The 22,736-nt window shown below is 39.3% G+C and overlaps 1 pseudogene; it reads right to left on the bottom strand.

The window, feature by feature from the left end:
• Positions 1-969: 969 nt before the first annotated feature.
• LOC142840523 (rab GDP dissociation inhibitor alpha-like) overlaps positions 970-22,736 on the bottom strand; it is a 33,016-nt pseudogene continuing 11,249 nt past the window's right edge.

Below are 22,736 nucleotides of genomic sequence, written 5' to 3' on the forward strand. Positions count from 1 at the left end.
TTTACATAGTGAGTTCCAGGACAGCCAGAGCTCTTATACAGAGAAAACCTGTCTGAAAATATCAAAAAGATAAAAACGAAGCCACAAGTGCCAAGATGACACAACACCAGTTGCTGATTGACCTACTTCACCCTTGAGGATACAGTTCTAATTCCAGAAGCTAAACTGCTGCATTCCTGCAAAACAACCCAACAAACTTTGAGCAAAGAACCTAAAGATCCAGATTCAGGTTTCAACAGTTTTATTGGGAGGTTTTTGTTTTCTGTGAAGTACACTAGTGACTGAGGAAGGGGGCGCATTCACTTTGCAAGATAAGGGTTTCCCACCACTAAGGGAAAAGACATGGGGCAGGGCATACTGGGGTTTGGATCCACTTTCCCACCTCCTTCTGCTTTGTTCACATTTGCTTTTTATCAGAGAACACAACACAAAGACAAGAAATTAAAAATAGATCAACCCCCAGAGGAGGCCACACCTAAACCTTCACCCAGCCCAGACTTTGCCAGAACTGGGAGAGGCCAGGGAAGCTCACTCTGCAGCCCAGACTGCACAGAAAGGCTGAGGGACAGAAGGGTAGGCTATAGTTAATAAATTAGAATAAATTATAAGGGGGAGAAGGAATGCAATTTTGTGCTGGGAGGGGTCCCTTCTCTCCAACACATAAGAGTTGGGGGAGGAGACAAAGGTCACTACATTGGGAGTAAAAACATTTGGGGCAGAGTCAGTTTTTCCTCTACTCCTTCCCAATCAGCAGAATTAGGATGTACACGTACACACACACACACACACACACACACACACACACACACACACACAGAGGAATCCTCTTTTCCTAGAACAAGGATAGGCCAAGAAAGAGGATACTATCGCTAAGTTAAGGATTTGGTTGGTGAATCAAATCAATGAGGTGGATAATCGGAATGTGGTGGGGGAAGCAGAAGATGTGCCCAGCCATAACATCTTCCCTGCCCCAGAGAAGGACATACAGGTTAGGGAGAGGGTAGTATGGGCTGGAGGAGGGGAGTAAGAAATCCCTGATCAGCCTCTCCAAAGACATCATTCTGTTTGTGCTTCATGCTCTCAAAATCAAAGGCAGACCCAGCCTTGCATTTGTAGATATCTTTGATGTCATTTCAGGTGGTCTCCAAGTGTGTGGTGGTATCATAGGAGCAGGAACAAAACACCTGTAAATAGGCAAATACCCAGGGCTCAGAGAAGTCAGACAGAGGATCTTGCGTGAGCATCAAGATGCAGGGCTGACTGAGACAGGTTTCTTACCTGACTCTAGGAACCATCATCAATGGGTTCTTACGAATCACTTATAGCCACAAACCTTAAAAGCAAGTAGAAGACAGAGGTAGATTAAAGTTTCACAATAGGCCTTGTCCATTCCTGGTCTTCAACCCAGCCTTCCCAGTTTGGCTCAGCCCCTCACTTTTCTGGTCAGTGGGTTCCAAGAGCTCCAATGCAGGCTCAACCTCCTTTTCCGGTTCTGCAGTCTCCATGGTGGTGTTGGCAATGCCAATGTACTTGCCCTGTGCTGCCACGTTGTGGGCATAGGAGATCATGCACACATATATGTCTGACCACAGGAAGCACACAGTTAACATATGCCGGGGGAAATGACCACACAAAAAGGTAGTTCTTAGGAAATGGACAGGAATCTGGCCCACCTGCCCCTCCCCAGCCCAACATACAGACAGCATTCAAACTGTTGCTCTCATAAAGAAGGGAAGGCCATTCAATCCCAGGTATATTGCATAACAAAATGTCACACAAATCCCCAAGACTTCTGGTGAGAATAGAGGCATAGGAACAGAAGGTAGTTCCTCATGGTTTGGCCTACATGACTTCCTGTTGACCTGGGTCTGAGGGATGATAATTTGACAGGAATTGGAATCATTGATGTTCTTGATGGGGTGGCTGAGGATAACGATGATGCGAATAAGGTGGCCAGCCTTCCGTACATGGTCTGGGATGTTGCTAGGGTCACAGATCAGCTGCTTGCAGTGGGCCACCTGTGAAGGCACCAGCAGACTTTATGCCTGTCAGATTATACCTTACCTTGTGTAGTAGTAAGCCAAGTCAAAAGTCAAGCCAGGCAGCTGAGTTGTCATCACCACCCCTCCTATGCATATAACCCCTTTCTTGAAGCTCATAGAGGTGAGCCCTCACATACAGGGCTAGGTGGTGACCCTATTACTGAAACACAATGATCACAAATACCTTTTTTTGCTGTTAATGGGGTTTTATTTGAGTCTATCTGGCCTATACTCGTCTCAAACTCAGGATCTTCCTCCCTTACACATCTCAGTGCTCATGTACTACGGTATCAGGCTGAAGGATGCCTTTTTGGACAGGGGCATATGTCTCAGTTGGTAGAATGCTTGCCTATCATGCATAATGTCTAGGTTAGATTTCTAGCACTGCATAAACCAGGAATGTTGGAACACACCTGTAATCCCAGCATGAAGAAGGTGGAAGTGCAAGGATTAAGAGTTCATCCTCAGCTATATAGACTATTTGAAGCCAGCCTGGGATACATGATACCCTTTCCAAAAGAATACTTTAAGGACAACAGACACAGCATGTGGCTTCTGAAGATTACGTCTTGACTTAAATCCATCTGACTCTGCCTCCCTAGTACTGGAATTACAGGCATGTACCACCTTACCTAGCAATTTGAAGGATACTTTCTGCCAACAGGAATAGCTTTGAAGACTTTTATTGATCTCCCAGTTCCTAGCTATAAGTCTCTCAGGGTTAACCAACAGCAAACTTATCAGCAATAAGGCTCCCTATGAACATAGCCCTAAAAAAGACTAAACCTTAACTGAGCCACAGTAACAAATGCACATGGCATAATTACCTCTCCCTCAGATTTCACATCCACCACCTTGCCATTTTCCACGATGATGTTATCCACAGGTTTGTTCAGCATATATGTTCCCCCATAGATGGCACTCAATCTGTAGTAAGGAAAATGATGGGGAAGTCTTCTCAGAAGAATGGGGACCAAATCTACTGTACTATTCCAACCCTACCAGTGAGATAGAGAAAACTGCCCAGGTAGGCAATAGTTAACTCCAACTACTTCAGGTGTCCTTCCTATGAACTTGGGGCCCATCTTGGCATACTCCTTCCTCTCCGGAGTTTCCATCCAGAATATTCTATTTTGCAAAGGGCCAGTTAGCATAACTTAAAGGAGTAGCTCCACAAAGAAAGGGCCCAGAAATTCAGAATATAGAACTCTCTAGAAAAGAGGCAGTTTGCAAGAAAGCAGAACCTCAAGGTTCTGGGGTCCTAGAATTAGTACTCATGCTACCAGGGGCTGGGGCAACTATGTTAATGGTGATCGTCTCCTTTACTTTGTATTTCATTTACTTTTTTTTAACATTTTTTTTATTGATAAAAGAAGAATAAAGAAGAAAAAAAACAAATTTCCACCTCCTCCCAGCCTCCCCTTTCCCTCCCCCTCCTCCCACTCTTCTCCCCCTCCTCCCACTCTTCTCCCCCTCCTCCCACCCCTCTCCCCTTCCCCCCACTCCTCTCCCCCTCTCTCTCCAGTCCAAAGAGCAGTCATGGTTCTCTGCCCTGTGGTAAGTCCTAGGTCCTCCCCCCTCCGTCCATATCTAGGAAGGTGAACATCCAAACTGGCTAGGCTCCCACCAAGCCAGCAGATTGCGTAGGATCAAAACTGCGTGCCATTGTCCTTGGCGTCTCATCAGCCCTCATTGTTCGTCATGATCAGAGAGTTCAGTTTTATCCCATGCTTTTTTTGGTAATAGTCCAGCTGGCCTTGGTGAGCTCCCAGTAGATCAGCTCCACTGTCTCAGTGGGTGGGTGCACCCCTCGTGGTCCCGACTTCTTTGCTCATGTTCTCCCTCCTTCTGGTCCTCATTGGGACCTTGGGAGCTCAGTCCAGTGCTCCAGTGTGGGTCTCTGTCTCTATCTCCATCCCTCGCCAGATGAAAGTTCTAAGATGATATGCAAGATATTCGTCAGTATTGCGCTAGGATGGGGTCATTTCAGGTTCCCTATCCTCAGCTGCCCAAGGAACTAACTGGGGACCTCAGCTTGGGCACCTGGGAGCCCCTCTAGGGTCAATTCTCCTGCCCACCCTAAAGTGGGTCCCTTAACTAAGGATTGTGGTTCCGTGCTCCCCTATCCAACCTTCCTTTATCCCGATCCTCCTATTTCCCCAAGTCCCCCCTCCTTCCCTTCTACCTTTTCTCTCCCTCATTTACTTTTTAAATATATTTATATTCACTATTTTATGTGTATGTAATTTATTTGCTCATGTCTGTATACCACATGAATTCTTGTTACCTGTAGAATTCAGATGAGGGTGTTGGGTTCTCTAAAACTATAGTTATGGAGAGTTGTGAGCTACCATGTGGGTGTCAGAATTGAACCTGGGCCCTCTGTAAAAATAAGTGCTTTTGCCAAGCGGTGGTGGCACACGCCTTTAATCCGAGCACTTGGGAGGAGAGACAGGCAGACCTCTGTGAGTTTGAGGTCAGCCTGTTCTACAGAGTGAGTTCCAGGACAAGCTCTAAAGCTACAGAGAAGCCTAGTCTTGAAAAATAAAAAACAAAATAAGTGCTCTTATCTGCTGAGCCAAGTCTCCATACTTTTGAAAGCATTATTCATAAAATCCAAAAAGTGGCAACACCTCTAATATTCACCAATGAATAAATAGTGCATAAAATATGTCCTATATATAAAGTGGGTTATTTAGCCACAAAATCTGAATGACATATTAATACATACTAAAGGATATATTCACCTGCCCATTGAAGGCTAGGTGTAAGATCACAATGAAGAAAACATGTAGAATTGCACTGATATGATATATTCAAAACCTGGCATGTACAAAGAATCAGAAGAGACTAGTACTTGCTAAGGGCTAGTAGGACAGAAATAAGGATTAACTTCTTGATAGGTTAGAGTCTCTTTTTGGGATGATGAGAAAGTTCTAGGATTAGACAGTACTGATGGCCACACAATACTGTGAACGTGCCTCCTAATACTAAATTATATACTCTAAAATGATTCATGTTTAAACTTATGCTTTGTAATATTACCTCAATTAGAAAAACTATAGAAAACTAGGGAAATTGTAAGTATGCAGTGGAGGTGAATTGGAAGAAGGATATTACTGAGAAATTTGCTACCTGAGCTGAGCCCGCAAGATATGTCCTCTAAAGACATGTTCTCCTTTCAAACACCCTACCCTTTGAATGGAGACTTGTTCAGCAGCTTCAGAAGAAAATAAGGAAGCAGTGTGCATGGAAATGATTGAAGATAGGGCTATGGGAAGATATGGCAGCCTTTGTCTACCTCATCTGTTAATTTGGTGGTTGTTTACTATAGTTGATTCAAATGATTGCCCTACCTACCAAGACTGACAGTGGTGACACACAGGCTGTGGTGAGGAAAATAAATGCAGATGTTTCCTATACTCCTGAAGCCCAATAATTGGTTCATAGGTTACCCTTTTCTCTTTTGCTTAGAGGATTCCTTTAAATGATGTGGCCCTTCTCCACTCAATGAAATGGGATATATTTTCTACTTATTTAAGTGAAATAATATTTTAATAAGTTTCTACAGTATAATATAATTTAGGAACAAGCATACTGATAAAAGTGTATTTTGAGAAAGATCATAACCAACTTTCTGATTCATTTTTCTAAAGAAACATTTATATGGCAACAATGATAGATTTTTGAAGCATGATTCTGATTCTTTTCAATGAAGGAATTATGAGTAGCCATCTACTGGTGTCTTCGTAGGTAAATTCTTCAACATGAAATGGACTTAGGGTCATTGTTCTCCATACAGAAGTGAAAATGAAATTTTGCAGTTGGTAGAAAGGGAAGAAAGGTGGTGCTAGAACAGAAGCATGGATTTAAGACCACAGATGCACTTGCCATATGGGTAAGTTTGGCCAAGGTACTTCCCCCTCAGAGCTGCAGGTTGTTGACATTACCTCACCTCCTATTTCACAGGCCCCCATCACTCAGCAATGTGACTATACTTTGAAAAGTACAATTTGCTCATATAAAAAACAAGTATTACTATTATTCTTCTATGATAACAGCTGTTGTTAAATCTAAAACCCACTCTCCTTTCTCAATATGAAACCAATGTGATTTTGTTCATATTTATACAATTTTCCTGTTTTCTTAGGCATTGTGTCTTTGTCACTGAGTGAAACTCTGCAAACCGGAAACGTCTGGCCAGACGTGGTAGAATGTATGTGTAAATAATGCAAGTAAGGTTGTTTTGTTGCTGTTGTTTGTTTTCTTTTATTTTGTTTTGCAGTTGTGGACATATGGTCTCACTATGTGCCTTGGGCTGGCCTGGAACTCACTGTTTTTTCTGCCTTAACCGCATGGGTACTTGCTAATAGGCATGTAAAACCATACCTGGTACTACCTGTACTGTCAAGAACTTTTATCCGTTAATCATTTGCAGTGCCTAGGATTGCTTTTAGATAGTAGAAGATTAAGACTGAATGCTTATGTGTTAGAAAATTGTGGAGAAAGCTAATAAAATCATGTGGAAGTTAAGGTGATATCAAATGTTGCTTCTTTAATAGACACTGCAAGGAAGCGTACAGTAAGACTACAGCAGATCTAAGAAGCCACAAGTATTGGCATCTTGGGCATGAGAGTGCACTCTAATTGTAGGGATAGAGAGGAAAGTTTCAGCAGTCTAATATCTGCTTTTTCTTGCCATCATTTTTGTTGATGAAGTTTTGAAAATTCCTCTAAGTATACTAGTCATTTTCATGGACATGTAAGCAAGCTACAGGAGGTCATCAATTAGCCAGAGCCCTGAAAACAGATTTTTTGTCTTACATTGAAAGTAATGATTAAATGGTCCTAGTGTTTATTTCATTAAAGTGTTTATTTCATTAAAGATATCTTAACCACTGCTCTAAATTCAGTTCCAGATATATAAAATTGGTGAACTGTTTCTTCTCTAATCAAAGAACATGATTTAAAAAAACAGTTAAAATTTCAATATGCTATCTCTTTGTACTACTATGACAAATACCTTAAAAACTGTCAACCTAAAGATTTATATTGGCTTGCTGTTTCAGAAGTCTCATTCTTTGGTCCACTGGGACTCAAGTGAATTAGAGCTTCATGGCAGAAGGGCATAGTGAAACAACGTTTCTTTATTATTTTTAATGCTGTAGTTAGAAGTGTAAAGGTAATGGGAAGTTCCAGGGAAACAAAGTATCTTTTCAGGGCATGCCCCCAGTATGTGATTCTTGCTGAGCCGTTACTATGTTCTAGAAATCCTGCTAAGCTCTTGCATATGTTGTGCTTAGTTGCCACCAACAGTACTGTTTGTACAGTATCAAATACAGGTGAAAATAGGAAAGCTATGTATCACATTAAACCCAGCCCAATGCAGCTGGTTCACTCAATTTATAAGCCTATGAATAGTTAAATAGTAGATACGTGGGTATGTCCTGATGGTAGTGCTTTTATTTGTTTGCTTGCTTGGGAATTTTTGATTTTGCTTTGACTCCCAAAAAACACTCAGTAAGATAAGGCTTATTATCAATATTTAGCTTACTGAGACAGGAGAAATACAGATCAGCCACAATAAGCGATGATTGCCTACAAGTATGCAGGAGACTATATATATGGACACAAGACAAGGCAAATACAATAAACACTCTTAGCTGCAGTGGCTGCTGAATTCTCCTTTGAAGGAATTTCATTTTCCAATTTTGAATGGAAGGAGGTTGTTGCTCAAAAAATTAGGAAAGTATAGCACTGGTTTCTAGGGAGTGTTTAAGCACCCCCCACCCACATACACAGGCTTTTTCCCCTTTAGCTTCTCTGCTCTCGTTCCCTTTCTCCTTTTTTCTTCTCTTTCCCCCTCCACTTCTTTCTCTCTTTATTTCTCATTATCTTTTACTTTCTGTATCCCTTTCCTCTGTTCCTTAATTATCTACCAATCTATAACCACATACATGTATTTGATCTTCTATCTGTAAATCTTGTCAGATATTTCTTGATTTTTACCCTTTTGATTATACATATTTATGGTTATTATTTTTGTATGTTTTATGAGTACCAATGATATCGGTAGTAGATAAAGCTGCTTATTTATTTTCCCCATGATTTTTATCTCGTGTATAAAATTAAATATTAATATTATCATCAATTACTCCCTAAAAGATGTTGGAAACTATTTGTTAGTAACATATTGATAAAAACTATGTAAATAGATATTTTCCTGCTATTCTGATACCCACATCTTCATTCACAAAAGAACATTTTATTTGTATGATCAAGTAAGAGGGTAAAAATTTAAGTGAGACATATTATTTATTACTTGCTTTGCTTTCCAAGGCAAATCCTAGGAGCTTCATTTTTGACTGTGTCTAGTATCAATTTTAAATTTATGTTTTCAAATATGCTGAAAAAGAAAGAGGTATCTATTACTTACCTACTTACAATATATTGTTCATTTCATTCTGTATTAAGAAATTCTTTCTTTGCTTTCAGAAGCTGAAATGATTTCAACCCAATAGAGCATATGCATGTCTGACCTCTTAACATTGCAACTTAAAATATATGCATATGAATTTTTATGCATATGAATTTTAGAAGACAATTTCCTTCTGGGAGTATATTTCTCAATGAGATCAACAAATTTCAGATTCTGAACCAAACTATACAAAAGAGGTAACATAAATCTGAACAAAATTGGACAACTGTCAAGAAAAAAATAGTGTAAACATGCTGTCGGACAATGATCATTTATCCTGTCACTTGTATTATTTTAATAAAATGCTGATTAGCAAGTAGCCAGGCAGGAAGTATAGGCAGTGTGACCAGGCAGGAAGTAGAGGTAGGTCAAGAAAATAGGAGAATACTGGGAAGAGGAAAGCTCAGTCTGCAGTTGTCATCCAGATACAGGGAAAGCAAGATGAGAATGCCTCAGTGATAAAGGTACCAAGCCACGTGGCTAACACAGACAAGAATTATGGGCTAATATAAGTTATAAGAGTTAATAAGGAGCCTGAGCTAATAGACCAACCAGTTTATAGTTAATGTAGATCTCTATGTATTTCTTTGGGACTGAACGGCTGCAGGACCCAGTGGGACAGAAACCCCTGGCAAAATAACAAATAGAATCTTGACCATAGTCATGAAGAGCGCATGTTTTGGAGTTGGAAACACTGACTTTAATATTTATTTTGCATGTGGTATTAGGAAAAACTCTTGTCTGGGATTTAGCTTCCTCATCTATATAGTAGAGATAATACTAAGCACTGATTTGCTGTCATTTTTGAGTGCCAAATAAAACAAATATATTTAAAATCGTTTGTGAGTGTCCAAAATAATATCTTCATACTCTTTAGGAGATTAAATCTCTTGATAATTGGCAGTGGTTATTAGTATTGCCCTATTAGTCATAACCATCCATGTAAGAACACCAATTGAGGGTAATAAAAGATTATGGTATAGTGCTTGATTTCTGACTTGTCAAGATTAATACTCTGAGACTTAAAGAAACTAACGAAGCTTCAAAAAGTATGTAGGTTTATTTTTAGGTCTTAATTTATGTTTTAGTCCTAAAATATAAAAACACCATAAAAATACCTTAATGAACAGAAAATTATCACATCACAGTTTTCAACGATTGAGCTCAAAATTTTTGTGTGATGAAAGAGCCATAGTCCGCTGAAAGCCTTAGAAGAATGCTTTTCCTTCCTGCAGATATTTGTAGCCCAAGGTCTTCCTTAGCTTGCAGTTAAGGCATGCCAGTCCCAATTTCTTTCATCACCTCTGCATAGTTGGATCCAGATTCTGCTCTTCTTAATCATATTGAATTCAGAGACCATCCTACCCCAGTATGCCTTTCTCCATGTTTCTTCTTATTAGTTAATTCTTGATACTATAGAAAGTCTTTATATGTCAACTTAGCATCACTTTTTATGACATTTCCACATAAGGTCTTGTCTACAAGTACTACAGATTAGAACATCATCATTTCCTTGGAGGACAAAGTTAATCCTGGCACAAAAATTATCTTTTAATGTCCTCCAAAAAGTGATATGCTCATCTTGATCTAGAATTAATATGAAAAGAGTAAATAGGTCTATTAAGGCAGTAAGATCATGGAAATTGAGATTTAGTTGGGAAAATAATGTATGCAGTGAATAAGAAAATATTGCTTAAAAGTGTTGGGTTGTCCTGATGAGCATGGTAGTAGAAGTTGCTGGAAATGTTAACTATGTAATATGTATGCAGTCCTCCTGTTTGCTTTGATTTTTTCCTTATTTTTCTAATACGCTGACTATTCCCACCATTCACCCTATTAAGAACCTGAGACTTTATAGAATCCATACCTCTATTCAACTTCAAGATGGCCTCTTTAGGGTGCCTGAACTGATCTACTCCTGTAATCAGATTTGTGAATACCCTAACATTCATCACAGAGCCTTCAGCCAATAATTGATGGAAAAGGGTGCACAGACTGGCAACCAAACTGCAGGGCGAGATCTGGGAATCCAGTTGAAGAAAGGGATGAGGGAATGTATGAGCAAGGGAGATCAATATCACGAAGGAAAAATCTACAGAGACAGCTGAACCAAGCTCATGGGAACTCATGAACCCTAGGCAGGCAGCTATAGAGCTTCCATGGGACCCAACGAGGCCCTCTGTATGTGGAGGACAGTTGTTTGGTTTGATCTATCTGAGGGGCCCCTAGCAGTGGGACCAGGAAAACCCCTAGTGCATGAATAAGCTTGTTGGGGCCCATTCCCTATGGTGGGATGCCATGCTCAGCCTTAATCTGGGGAGGCAGGTGGCTTGGTAATGCTTTAACTTGATATGCCATGCTTTGTTGACTTCCCATGGGAGGAGTGGATGCATGAGGAGGCAAGGAGGAGCAGGAGAAGGGGTGGGAGAAGAACTGTGGCTGAAATGTAAACTGAAATTTAAAAATGTAAATACATTAAAAATAAAAAAATAGATGTCCTCTTTATTTAACAACTGACTAGTTACTTTGATCAAATAATGTGAATTGTCAAACCATAGTCTCCCTGAATGTTTGCTGTCTAGAACATGGCACAGATTCTGAGTGGTATTTTTAATCCTCTATACTGCTACAAATCTGGACATGGTAATCCTCTATCAATATTCATCAAAAAGTGCCTATTAGTGACAAAATAATATTTAAGGTCCTTTCTGTTAGTGCAGAGACCAATATACTTCCACTTTTCATGCTGTCTCTACTGGGCAGTCTTTCACTATGGGCTAGTGTCTGTACCATCCTGCATAATGAGCATCTGTGGCACTTTAACCACCTTGTACTGTATCACGTCTCAGTGATATCACATGCCCTTGTTCTCAACTTGACATCACCTCCTCCTCTCACCTTTTAACCTTCTTATTGGCCCAATTTTATAAATTCACCTCCTTCATGAAGGCTTTCCTGATGCACCTTCTTTCCTGATACAAAGACTCATACTTTATTTCCTCATGAGAATAAAGTATCAATTAATCATTTGTCTGTTATGTATCATAGAAGAGCATTATCATCAATTAAATTGATTTTCCACTCATGACATTATAAACACTTGAGAAAGACAGTGGTTAGTGCCTGCCTCTACCTCTTTTTTTTCTACCTCTTATACTAAGCACTGAGTCTGGTCCAGGATGAGAAACTAAGAAATGGTTCTGGAACCTCTCCCTTGCACTTAACTGGTTTTGGTAATCTCTTCCCCTTTCTAGATTAGCTGGTCATGCCTCTTTTTAAGGAGAGGGGCTTGGTCCTGCCTTAACTTGATATGTCATGATTTGGCAATCCCATGGGAGGCCAATCCCTTTCTGAGTAGAGATAGAGGAGGAGTAGATAGGAAAGGGGTAAAGGGAAAGACTAGAGGATGGGAAGAGAGGAGGGAGAAGAAACTGTTTGGTATGTAAAATAAGTAAAAAAGTATTTTTTAAATAAAAAATAAATGTTTCTTGGTTGAAAAGTAGAAAATGTCTTATGTGCACCAATCTCTTACCATAGAATTTTCTTAAAGATGGCAGACTTTCATTATAATATTTTTGACAACTTTGAAGGTAAGAATATTGCTTCTACTTCCTAAAAATCCTTTAGCAAGGGAGGCATTTAGTCTAATTTGGGGATATAATGAGAATGTTTTTGATGGTACCACCCAAATTGGTATCAACTAAGATCTCCAGAGTTCATATAGAATATTTTCTTTGAGTGTTTTAATTCATCATTTTCAAAAGTCTAATGAGTGAGAATACATTGAGTAGGATTGAGATAATATTTAGTATACAATCTTCCTTGTAAACATCGTGAATGAAAATGACTGTTAAACAGGCATGCTCATTACCAACTGAAGCTCAGGCAAGCTTAGCCATGCAAATCAATGCAAGTTCATCTTTCAGTGTCATCTGTCTGAGTTTCTGACTGGTGGTGAATACCTTGACTAGAAAGATGAAATACTGGAATGCCAGCCAGTGCTCTGACATCTCCAGATGGTGCAAATTACTGCCAGTGGAGCCTGTCCTGCTGTGAGCCCAAGATGTCTGATTTGTGGACACAGGAAAATGAAAAAGAGGCCTTCCAGCTGGGCTTGTCACCTGTCCTTTATTGTTCTTTAACCAAAATTGTAATGAAGTGTGAATGGCTCTTCCCTTTAACTTTTTTGATGATGATAGCTAGGGACATTGAACATGAGAACAAAGCAATGTTACTCATGTTAAGTTGCAGAGTCATGTTAATTGCCAAGCATATTCTAGAGAATTTGGAGTATGTTACTAGCCAGTTATTTTTCTCACCCCATTTCTAGTGTACAAACTGGAATATGAATAAAAGATAATGAAAATATTGCAAGTTTGTGATTTTTGGTGAGCTATGTACACACAAATATCATATAGCATATCACTTGAAGAAAGTACTTCTCTTAGAATTGTACTACTGTTACGTGAAAGACTTTGGATATTGGATCTTCCTGTGTTTATGCTCCAGAATCAGATAATCCCAGGACACATACTTGAAGTATAATAGTCAAATAAACTTTATTCTTCTCTTCCTCTCTGTGTGTTTGTTGCATTCCTATGTTTGAAGGATCATCCCACAATAATACCTGGGTATAAACTGAATCCTCATTCTAAGACTAACAAAGTAAAATTTTAATTTTTATTATTCTTACTTATTTCTGTGTGTGTATTCATATGTAAAGGGGGCACTATGCCACAGTTCATGTGTGGGGACGAGAAGATAACTTTCAGGAGTTTGTTTTCTTTTTCTACCATGTGACACTTAAGGGATCAAATTCAGGTCATCAGCTTTAGCATAAAATGCATTTATACACTGAGCCATCTCTTCAGCCCAGAATCGAAAAGATGGTGGCATTATAAATAATAACATTAGCCACAATATTTTGATAGCTTCTTTTTATGTTTTATAATATTGTGCACTAATAATACAAAATAGCATTATAACTTTTCATATACATATACAATGTACTTTGATCATATTTATTCCTCATGCTATACTCTCTTAATTTCCCTTCTCCTGTTCCCCTTCTTGCCTCCTAATAGTTATTCTTCTGCTTTTATTTCTCAAAACAAAAACAAAATCCGTATATGATTGGAAAGCTTATCTTATTCTACTTACCATGGTTATCTCCAGTTATGCTCGTTTTGTGGGAAAAAGACAGAATTTCATTTGTTATGAATAAATAATACCACATTGTGAATATATGGCATATTTTATTTATTCATCTACTGAATGCCATATTTTGGGGAAAGTATTAGCTCAGACAATTTATCTCTATTATTCTTAATATTACAACAAAACATGTGGACAGATATTACTACTCCATGTTATCAATGAAAGATGATGCAGATACATGGCATGCATTATTAAAGTCTATAAGATTTATTTGAATACAATTATCCAAACTTAAAGAATGAATGTATCCAAGAATAGAACAAAAGGTTTTTCACTACTTATCATATAATATGACAGCAAAACTCACTCAATCAATGGTGGAAACAGAAGAAAACTACAGACATTAGGTTGGAAGGTTAAGTAGAATTGCAATGGGAGGCAGAAAGGCAACAGCAATGAATTGTTTAATTTTTTAATGTTATTAATCGTAGCTGAATCTTCTAGGTAATAACCACTGTAAACTATAGTCTTTCTGATTCTAGATAATTTTCAGTCACATGGAGTGTGGTAGCCAGATGTCTGAAACTTGAATCAGGAACAATTAACTATCTTTTCTATGACTGTTCACCCTAAACGTGACAGTAGTCTCTTACAAAAGACTCAAAAGAAGCCAAGCTAGCCATATCCACCAAAGGGTGAAGAAAGTGAGATGCCAGTCCAAACTCCAATCCAAGAAGTCTGAGAGCAGTGTCAACTCACATGGCCTAATATCATTGCTGTGCTCTGTTTACCCACATGTTGGCCTCTGTGGGTTTTCCTGGATGAAAAATGGGTACTGGGAGTCAACCTTATGGATAAACAGGAATGGAGTGTTTATCCTAAAATTACTACTTAACTCACTAATGGTTGGTGTATAAGCACATTTTTAACTTTCCTAACACAATATTCTTTAATGTATTTTCAGTTCACGTATTCTTTTTCCCATTTTCTTCCTACATATGACACAACTCATATGTTGCACTTACATATTTGTATCTTTCTTCTGTCACATGTTTTCTCTTTATACATGGACTATAAGACAAATGCACGAAAGAGAAACTAATGAAGAAGAGGAAAGAGTAATGGCAAGATCAATGTGATGAAAAATATTGATGTTTGAATCTAAATCTATTGTTCTTTATAAATTCATATGCCAAAGTAAAGAACCTAAATACTTATTTTAGGAAGGGAAATGGCTTCCTTCTTAAGTTTCTGAATGAATTGTTAAGTACTAGTGTAGGGTATTAATTTAGAAATGGCCGAGCCCTGGTCATGTGTTAGACCTGAAATCTTTCCATGAGCTGTCATCACAATAGTGAGAGCTTACAAAAGATGCATACCCTCATAAAGACACCCATGGTCTCTTTGAAAACCCAGAGTTTCTAATGATTAGGACATTTCAAGAAGTAGAGGTTGAATCTACAATGTGACTTTCCATTGAAAAGAGATATGGAAGGCTCTCTAAACTTTTTTTTTCTTTCTTATTACAATGTTGACTTTCAAATAATTGGCGTATCCTTTGCTTCTACATGAAAAAGGCTCCTGACATTGGACAAAAGCTAGCTGGTAATTTTGTAGTAAGTATTCTAAAAACAGGCCCAAGTTTTTAAGGCTGATGTTTCTGTTGTAGAAATTTCTCAAATTTTGGTGCAAAGATCAATATAGTCCTTCACAATAGATTTGTGTATTTGGGGGGGGAGAGTTGATGATGTTGATATTTTGGAAGATGGATACTTTAGAAGGATCACTGTGTAGTAATAAGAGCGGTGGCGCTGCGTTCCCAAAACCCCGGCTGCCTGCTCGGCTAGCTTATGTCCCGAAATAATTACGTGGACACTGTCTTCTTTTAATCACTGCTTGGCCAATTCCTATCTAGCCTCTTCTAGGCTAATTCTCACATATTAATTTAGCCGATTTCTAATCATCTGTGTAGCGCCCCTAGGTGCGCTTACCGGGAAGATTCTAGCCTATGTCCATCCTGGGTCGGAGCTTCATTGCTTGCGTCTGCCTGGGAAGGGGGAACATGGTGTCTCTCTGAGGCGTCTGCTCCCGAGAGGAGAGCTGTGGAGTCTGAGCTCACTTGCTCTCCCTCCTTCTGCTCCTCATTGGGACCTTGGGAGCTCAGTCCAGTGCTCCAGTGTGGGTCTCTGTCTCTATCTCCATCCATCGCCAGATGAAGTTTCTATGGTGATATGCAAGATATTCGTCAGTATTGCTCTAGGATAGGGTCATTTCAGGTTCCCTATCCTCAGCTGCCCAAGGAACTAACTGGGGACATCGCCTTGGGCTCCTGGGAGCCACTCTAGGTTCAAGTCTCTTGCCAACCCTAAGGTGGCTCCCTTAACTAAGAATTGTGCTTCTGTGCTCCCCTATCCAAACTTCCTTTATCCAAATCATTCTTTTTCCCCAAGTTCCCCCTATCCTCCCCTTCTCCCTTTTCTCTCCCCATCTTCCCTTACCCCCATCCAACCCCACCCCCAAGATCCCAATTTTCTCACCGGCAATTTTGTCTACTTCCCAGAGCCAAAAGGATAACTATATGATTTTCCTTGGGTTCAGCTTCTAACTTAGCTTCTTTAGGTTCATCAATTGTAGACTCTGTAACCCTTATTTATGGCTAGAAACCAATTATGAGTGAGTACATCCCATGTTCATCTTTTTGGGTCTGGGTTACCTCACTCAGTATAGGGTTTTCTATTTCCATCCATTTGCATCCAAAATTCGAGAAGTCATTGTTTTTTTACCACAGTGTAGTACTCTAATGTGTATATATTCCACACTTTCTTCATCTATTCTTCCATTGAAGGGCATCTAGGTTGTTTCCAGGTTCTGGCTATTACAAATAATACTTCTATGAACATAGTTAAACAAATGTTCTTGTCATATGATAGGGCATCTCTTGGATATATTCCCAAGAGTGGTGTTGCTGGGTCCAGGGGTAGGTTGATCCCGAATTTGCTGAGAAATCAAAACACTGATTTTTAAAGTCCTTGCACAAGATTGCATTGCCACCAGCAATGGATGAGGGTAGCCCTTCCTCCACAGCCTCTCCAGCAAAGGCTATCATTGGAGTTTTTGATTTTAGCCATTCTGACAGGTGTAAGATGATATCTCAATGTTGTATTGATTTGCATTTCCCTGATCGCTAAGGAGGTTGAGCATGACCTTAAGTGTCTTTTGGCCATTTGAACATCTTCTGTTGAGAATTCTCTGTTCAGTTCAGTGCCCCATTTTTTTAATTGGATTAATTAGCCTTTTAATGTCTAGTTTCTTGAGTTCTCTATATATTTTGGAGATCAGACCTTGGTCTGTTGCGGGGCTGGTGAAGATGTTCTCCCAGTCAGAAGGTTGCCTTTTTGTCTTGGTGACAGTGTCCTTTGCTTTACAGAAGCTTCCCAGTTTTAGTAGGTCCCATTTATTCAATGTTGCCCTTAATGTCTGTGCTGCTGGGGTTATACATAGGAAGCGATCTCCTGTGCCCATCTGTTGTAGGGTACTTCCCACTCTCTCTTCTGTCAGATTCAGCGTGTTCGGACTGATATTGAGGTCTTTAATCCATTTGGACTTGAGTTTTGTGCATGGTGATATATATGGGTCTATTTTCATTCTTCTACAGGCTGACATCCAGTTGTGCCAGTACCATTTGTTGAAGATGCTTTCGTTCTTCCATTGAATACTTTTAGCTCCTTTATCGAAAATGAGGTGATCATAGGTTAGTGGGTTAAAATTCGGGTCTTCTATATGATTCCATTGGTCGACTTCTCTGTTTTTATGCCAGTACCACACTGTTTTCATCACTCTAGCTCTGTAATCGAGTTTGAAGTCAGGAATGGTAATGCCTCCAGAAGATCCTTTATTGTATAGGATTATTAACCAGCTGTGTCTTATCAGATCACCATGGATTAAAGTTAGAATTCAACAACAATGCTACCCTCAGAAAGCCTACAAATTCATGGAAACTGAACAGTCAACTACTGAACCATACCTGGATTAAGGAAGAAATAAAGAAAGAAATTAATGTCTTCCTGGAATTCAATGAAAATAAAGAAACAACATACTCAAACTTATGGGACACTATGAAAGCAGTCCTAAGAGGAAAGTTCACAGCACTAAGTGCCCGCTTAAAGAAAACAGAAAAAGCACACATTGAAGACTTAACAGTCTACCTGAAAGTTCTAGAAAAAAAGAAGCAGACTCACCTAGGAGGAGTAGAAGACTGGAAATAATCAAACTGAGGGCTGAAATCAACAAAATAGAAACACAGAAAACAATACAAAGAATCAATGAAACAAAAAGCTGGTTCCTGGAGAAAATCAACAAGATTGACAAACCCCTATCCAAACTAATCAACCAGCAGAGAGAGAATTTGCAAATTAATAAGATCAGAAATGAAAAGGGGGACATAACCACAGACACAGAGGAAATTCAGAGAATCATTAGATCTTACTACAAAAGCCTCTATGCCACAAAACTGGAAAATGTAAAGGAAATGGACACTTTTTTAGATAAATACCATATACCAAAGTTAAACCAGGAACAGGTGAACAATCTAAATAGACCTGTTAGTCGCGAAGAATTAGAAGCGGTTATCAAAAACTTCCCTACCAAAAAAAGCCAGGGATCAGATCGTTTCAATGCGGAATTCTACCAGAACTTCCAAGAAGACCTAATACCTATACTCCTTAATGTATTTCACAATATAGAACCAGAAGAGGCATTGCCAAATTCCTTTTATGAAGCTACAGTCACTCTGATACCAAAACCGCACAAAGACTCAACCAGGAAAGAGAATTACAGGCCAATCTCACTCATGAACATCGACGCAAAAATCCTCAACAAAATACTGGCAAACCGAATCCAAGAACACATTAGAAAAATTATCCATTATAATCAAGTAGGCTTCATCCCAGAGATGCAGGGCTGGTTCAACATACGAAAATCCATAGGTCTTTTGAATTTCTATCTTTGCATAATTTCAGTTAGTTTGAAGTTATAAAGAAAAATAGAAAATTGGAGAACTTTGAAAGATTATCTAACCTGCTTGAAAGATGAATAAGTTTAAGCCAATGAAGGAGGTGATTATTCTTTGCAAAGTCATGCAGCAAGCAAGTGTTGCTACTAGAACTGAACTCCAAGGAAAATGTTGCACGGCTGCAAGTGCAAATAAGTTTCACATTGCTCAGTAGACCATAGTTCAGATAAGAATAATCTCTTGAGTTTTCCAGAGGCTTAACAGATATGTGCACATTGGTTGTATAGGTATTATATACATAATAGACATTAAGCAAGAAATGGCATGCTGTATTTGAGGTCAGGTGAAGGGGAAGCCAAGCCAATCACCTTGTTGGTAGGGTGTGTTCCCCTTGGGCTAATATTTACTTATAAAATCTTGTGGGTGTGCTTCCCGCTTCCTCTTTGTTTTTCCTGTGCTTCAAGGAAACTCTGGCTTTGTAAGTCCCCGTTTTCTTACCCTTACTAAAGCTGAATATTTTATACTAAAGCTAGTCTGGTTAATTCTATAGACCACGCGCCAACAGGTTGGCTCCGATCATGAGGCTTTTTGGCTCTTTGGTTGCTGCACGGACTGCTGGAGTCAGCAACCTCTCTTGGAGGGGCCTCCCCCCACTCGCTGGAGGCCTTTCCCCTCCATGCTCATTGCACCCTCTCAGCACAGCTCCCTCCCCTGCTGGTCTTCTGTTCCACTCTGCCCTACTACAGTGGCAGAAGCAGCAGCAAGGTGTTCCCAGGGTCACTGAGCACCTGCAGCGATTCTTTTTTTTAAATATTTATTTATTTATTTATTTATTTATTAAAGATTTCTGCCTCCTCCCCGCCACCACTCCTTGCTTGTGCTCTCTCTCCTTCTTCTCCTGATTTGGACCTTGAGATTGCAGCGATTCTTGATCTTTCCCGGCAGTCAGCAAAAGGAGCTCAGGAAGCAGGACTTGGCCCTTGCATGACCCAACTGCGCACCATACTCGCCAGGCCTAGCCCACTAGCCCACTGCAGCTTTTACAGCATGCACCCGGCTCAATTCCCCCTCCTGTCCCACTGCAATCACAGGTGCCAGACTCAATCTGAGCACACCCTGCAACAACTCTATCCCCTCAGGCGGAGCGCAAACTGTGAGCTTATATTTTTCAGAATTCTTTTCCAGCTCTGACTTCCTAGCCACCTGAATTCAGGTGCACCCCACCACCTACTGGCAGCAACGGTCATTACAGGTAAAATTTCTTTTAATCAATCAATCAATCAATAAGGATAAATAGTTGATTGAAAATGTCTGACAATATCACCATTGAAGGCTTCTACAGCCTATTTAATTACACCATGGCTGAGATGTTGCAGGATACAAATGAGGTTTACCTTGGTTGGATATTTATAGGGCTTGGAATTTTTCTCATTTTTGTTTTTTGCTTTATAATATGGTTAGACAATAGAAAAATGATAAAGTCCTTACAAGACAAATCCAGGATTCTTAGGGCAGAGGTTGAAAGCTTAAAAACAATTCAGACTGACAACAACCTTCTCAAAAAAGAGTTTGAAGTTCTCAAGGAAGAGAATAGATCTTTGTCTAATATGACTCTGTCAACTGCACAACATTTAGAAAAGGTACAGTCTGATATTAAGGAGAGATTCACTACTGTGGAGGAGGGAACAACTGATTTGGATCGTTAACTTTAGTCCTTGTCTGTAGGAACTGATACATTATCTGAGAGAATTAAAACTGTTGAATGTGACAATCGGATATTGTCTAAAGGATGTGACAAATTGGCTGACAGATTGTCAGTTCAAGAAGTCATAATTCATGCCACGAATATTCTATCCAAGGATGAGATATTATCTCTAATGAACAAACTTTATACCTTACAATCCTCAATGAAGGCTTTGGAGCATAATTCTGGACAGGACATTCAGGCCTTACAGAAGACAATGTTAAACAGATTTAAAAAGATTGAGGAAATTCTAAATTCTGACGAACAGGAGCAAATGGTAGAAAGGCAAAGTTTGACTCCTTCAGTGAGTAAACCTCTCCGGGATAATTTCCATAAAGCTCTACCTGCCTTTCCAGTAATAACATCAGAGAAGGTGACTGGTTCCAGCCCGTCCGTATGAATGATCTGAAAGAAATTAAACAAGTTGTTATGAATTTTGGGCTACATTCCTCCTTTGTTACAGAGATGTTAAAAACCTGGTCTATCAGTAACAAAGCTGAAGGCGTAAGTCACAAACAATCCCACACCAGTTTGGAACTAGATTATTAGAGAGGTTATTTATTTTAAGGGGGAAAAACTTACAGATTACCGTCCCAGACAACGGCCCTCTGCACAATCAGGAATGGAGCCTAATCGCTGGAAGCAGAGCCACAAGCCAGAACGAGTGCAGAGGGAAGTAGCTGCTTTTTTAAAGGGAGAGAGATCACACCCCAGTGGGCTGGTATCTCAGCGGCTACTGGCTGAAGGAGCGGAAGGAGCACCCGCCACCCCTCCCACTTTTGTTTAAGTAAGAGAGTTCTAAACATACTATGAAATTATATGCAATAAGTACAAATATCCTATTCTAACTAGCTTAGGTCTTGTATAATAAATAGCTTGGCCAAGTCATGAGTGGAAAGTAACTACATTTGTATAGTCTTCAACCCCATCGAAGATCTGAGAAGGGAAATAATGTTACCTGAGTAATTAGGAAGTGCAATCAAACAACTTCCAAAACATGCAAAAAATCACAGAGAAAACTGGCTACCTGGGCAATCACCCAAGGTCACATTTGCAGCGTTGAAGCAACCAACTTTGGCTAAGGCCTAACATAACTGACATACCATTTTCAAAGGCAAGCAACTTTTCAAAACTATCTTACCCTGTCTTGGAAGGATATGACAGTCCTGTTTTATCCATGTACGGATACTCTGTATCCTGTCAGTGGTTGAGGCATGGGCATTTTTTGCCCAAAGGCCAGTTCTGCCAAAATGAAAGGCTATAGGTGGAGTGTCTTTGGTGCTCAACATTCTCTCTGGAATAGATCAGTGTTGCCAGAATTTGATCTATAAATGAACAAAGACCAAAGCTAAGAGTGTGTGTAAATGGAATTTTTATTACTGGCTTACTGGACACAGGTGCAGATGTAAGTATCATTACCCCAGCATCTTGGCATCCGAATTGGCCTCTTCAGGAGGTAGATGTTCAGTTCCTGGGAATTGGAACCCTCTCTCGAGTAAGAAAAAGCATGAGATGGGTTGAATGCATAGGGCCAGAAGGGCAAATAGGAAAGCTAAGGCCATATGTAGCAAATATGTGCAGTTAAAATAAAAACATTACAGACTAAAGAATGCTTACTATTAATGAAAGCATATAATTGTAATAAGAAGCTATTACAATCACCTAAGATCAGAAAAAAAAAGCATGGATCAAAAGGTCACAGAGAGACAATAAACAATTCAAAATACTAATTTGAGATTTCAGTATCAACTTTCAGTAGCAGTTAGGACACTTGGTGTAGATAACAGTGAGATAAAAGACTTGAACCACACTAAGAAGCAAATAGTCTTAGAAATACATCTTCACTACATTCCAAACAAGAGTAGTAGAACAGTCATTCTTCTCAGGTCAATGTAGAACTTTTTCCATGTTAGATCATACCTTGGAAAGAAGAAAAAGAAAAGTTTAGAATTATGTACGTATTTTAACCACAATGGAATGAAGCTACACATTGATAACAAGGAAATATATAAAAATAAGAATCCGCCGTAACTAAATACTATGACAATGTGTTAAAGAAGAAATTAAAAAGAGAAATTATAATATATATTGAATACACAACAATTGTGGTGAAGGCCTACAATCCAATCCACTTGAACTGCTGAGCAGGAGAATGGAAAGATCTACTAGAGAGAGATGTTGGAAATGAAAAATGCAAATGAAGACAAAATATATGAATATCTATGCCATTACTAAATTAGTGCTTAGGGATGATTTTAAAATATGAGTGCCTATTGAAAAAAAAGAGAATGAAGCTGGAGAGAT

Source organism: Microtus pennsylvanicus, chromosome X (assembly GCF_037038515.1).
Source record: "Microtus pennsylvanicus isolate mMicPen1 chromosome X, mMicPen1.hap1, whole genome shotgun sequence".
In the NCBI taxonomy this organism is placed as follows: domain Eukaryota; kingdom Metazoa; phylum Chordata; class Mammalia; order Rodentia; family Cricetidae; genus Microtus; species Microtus pennsylvanicus.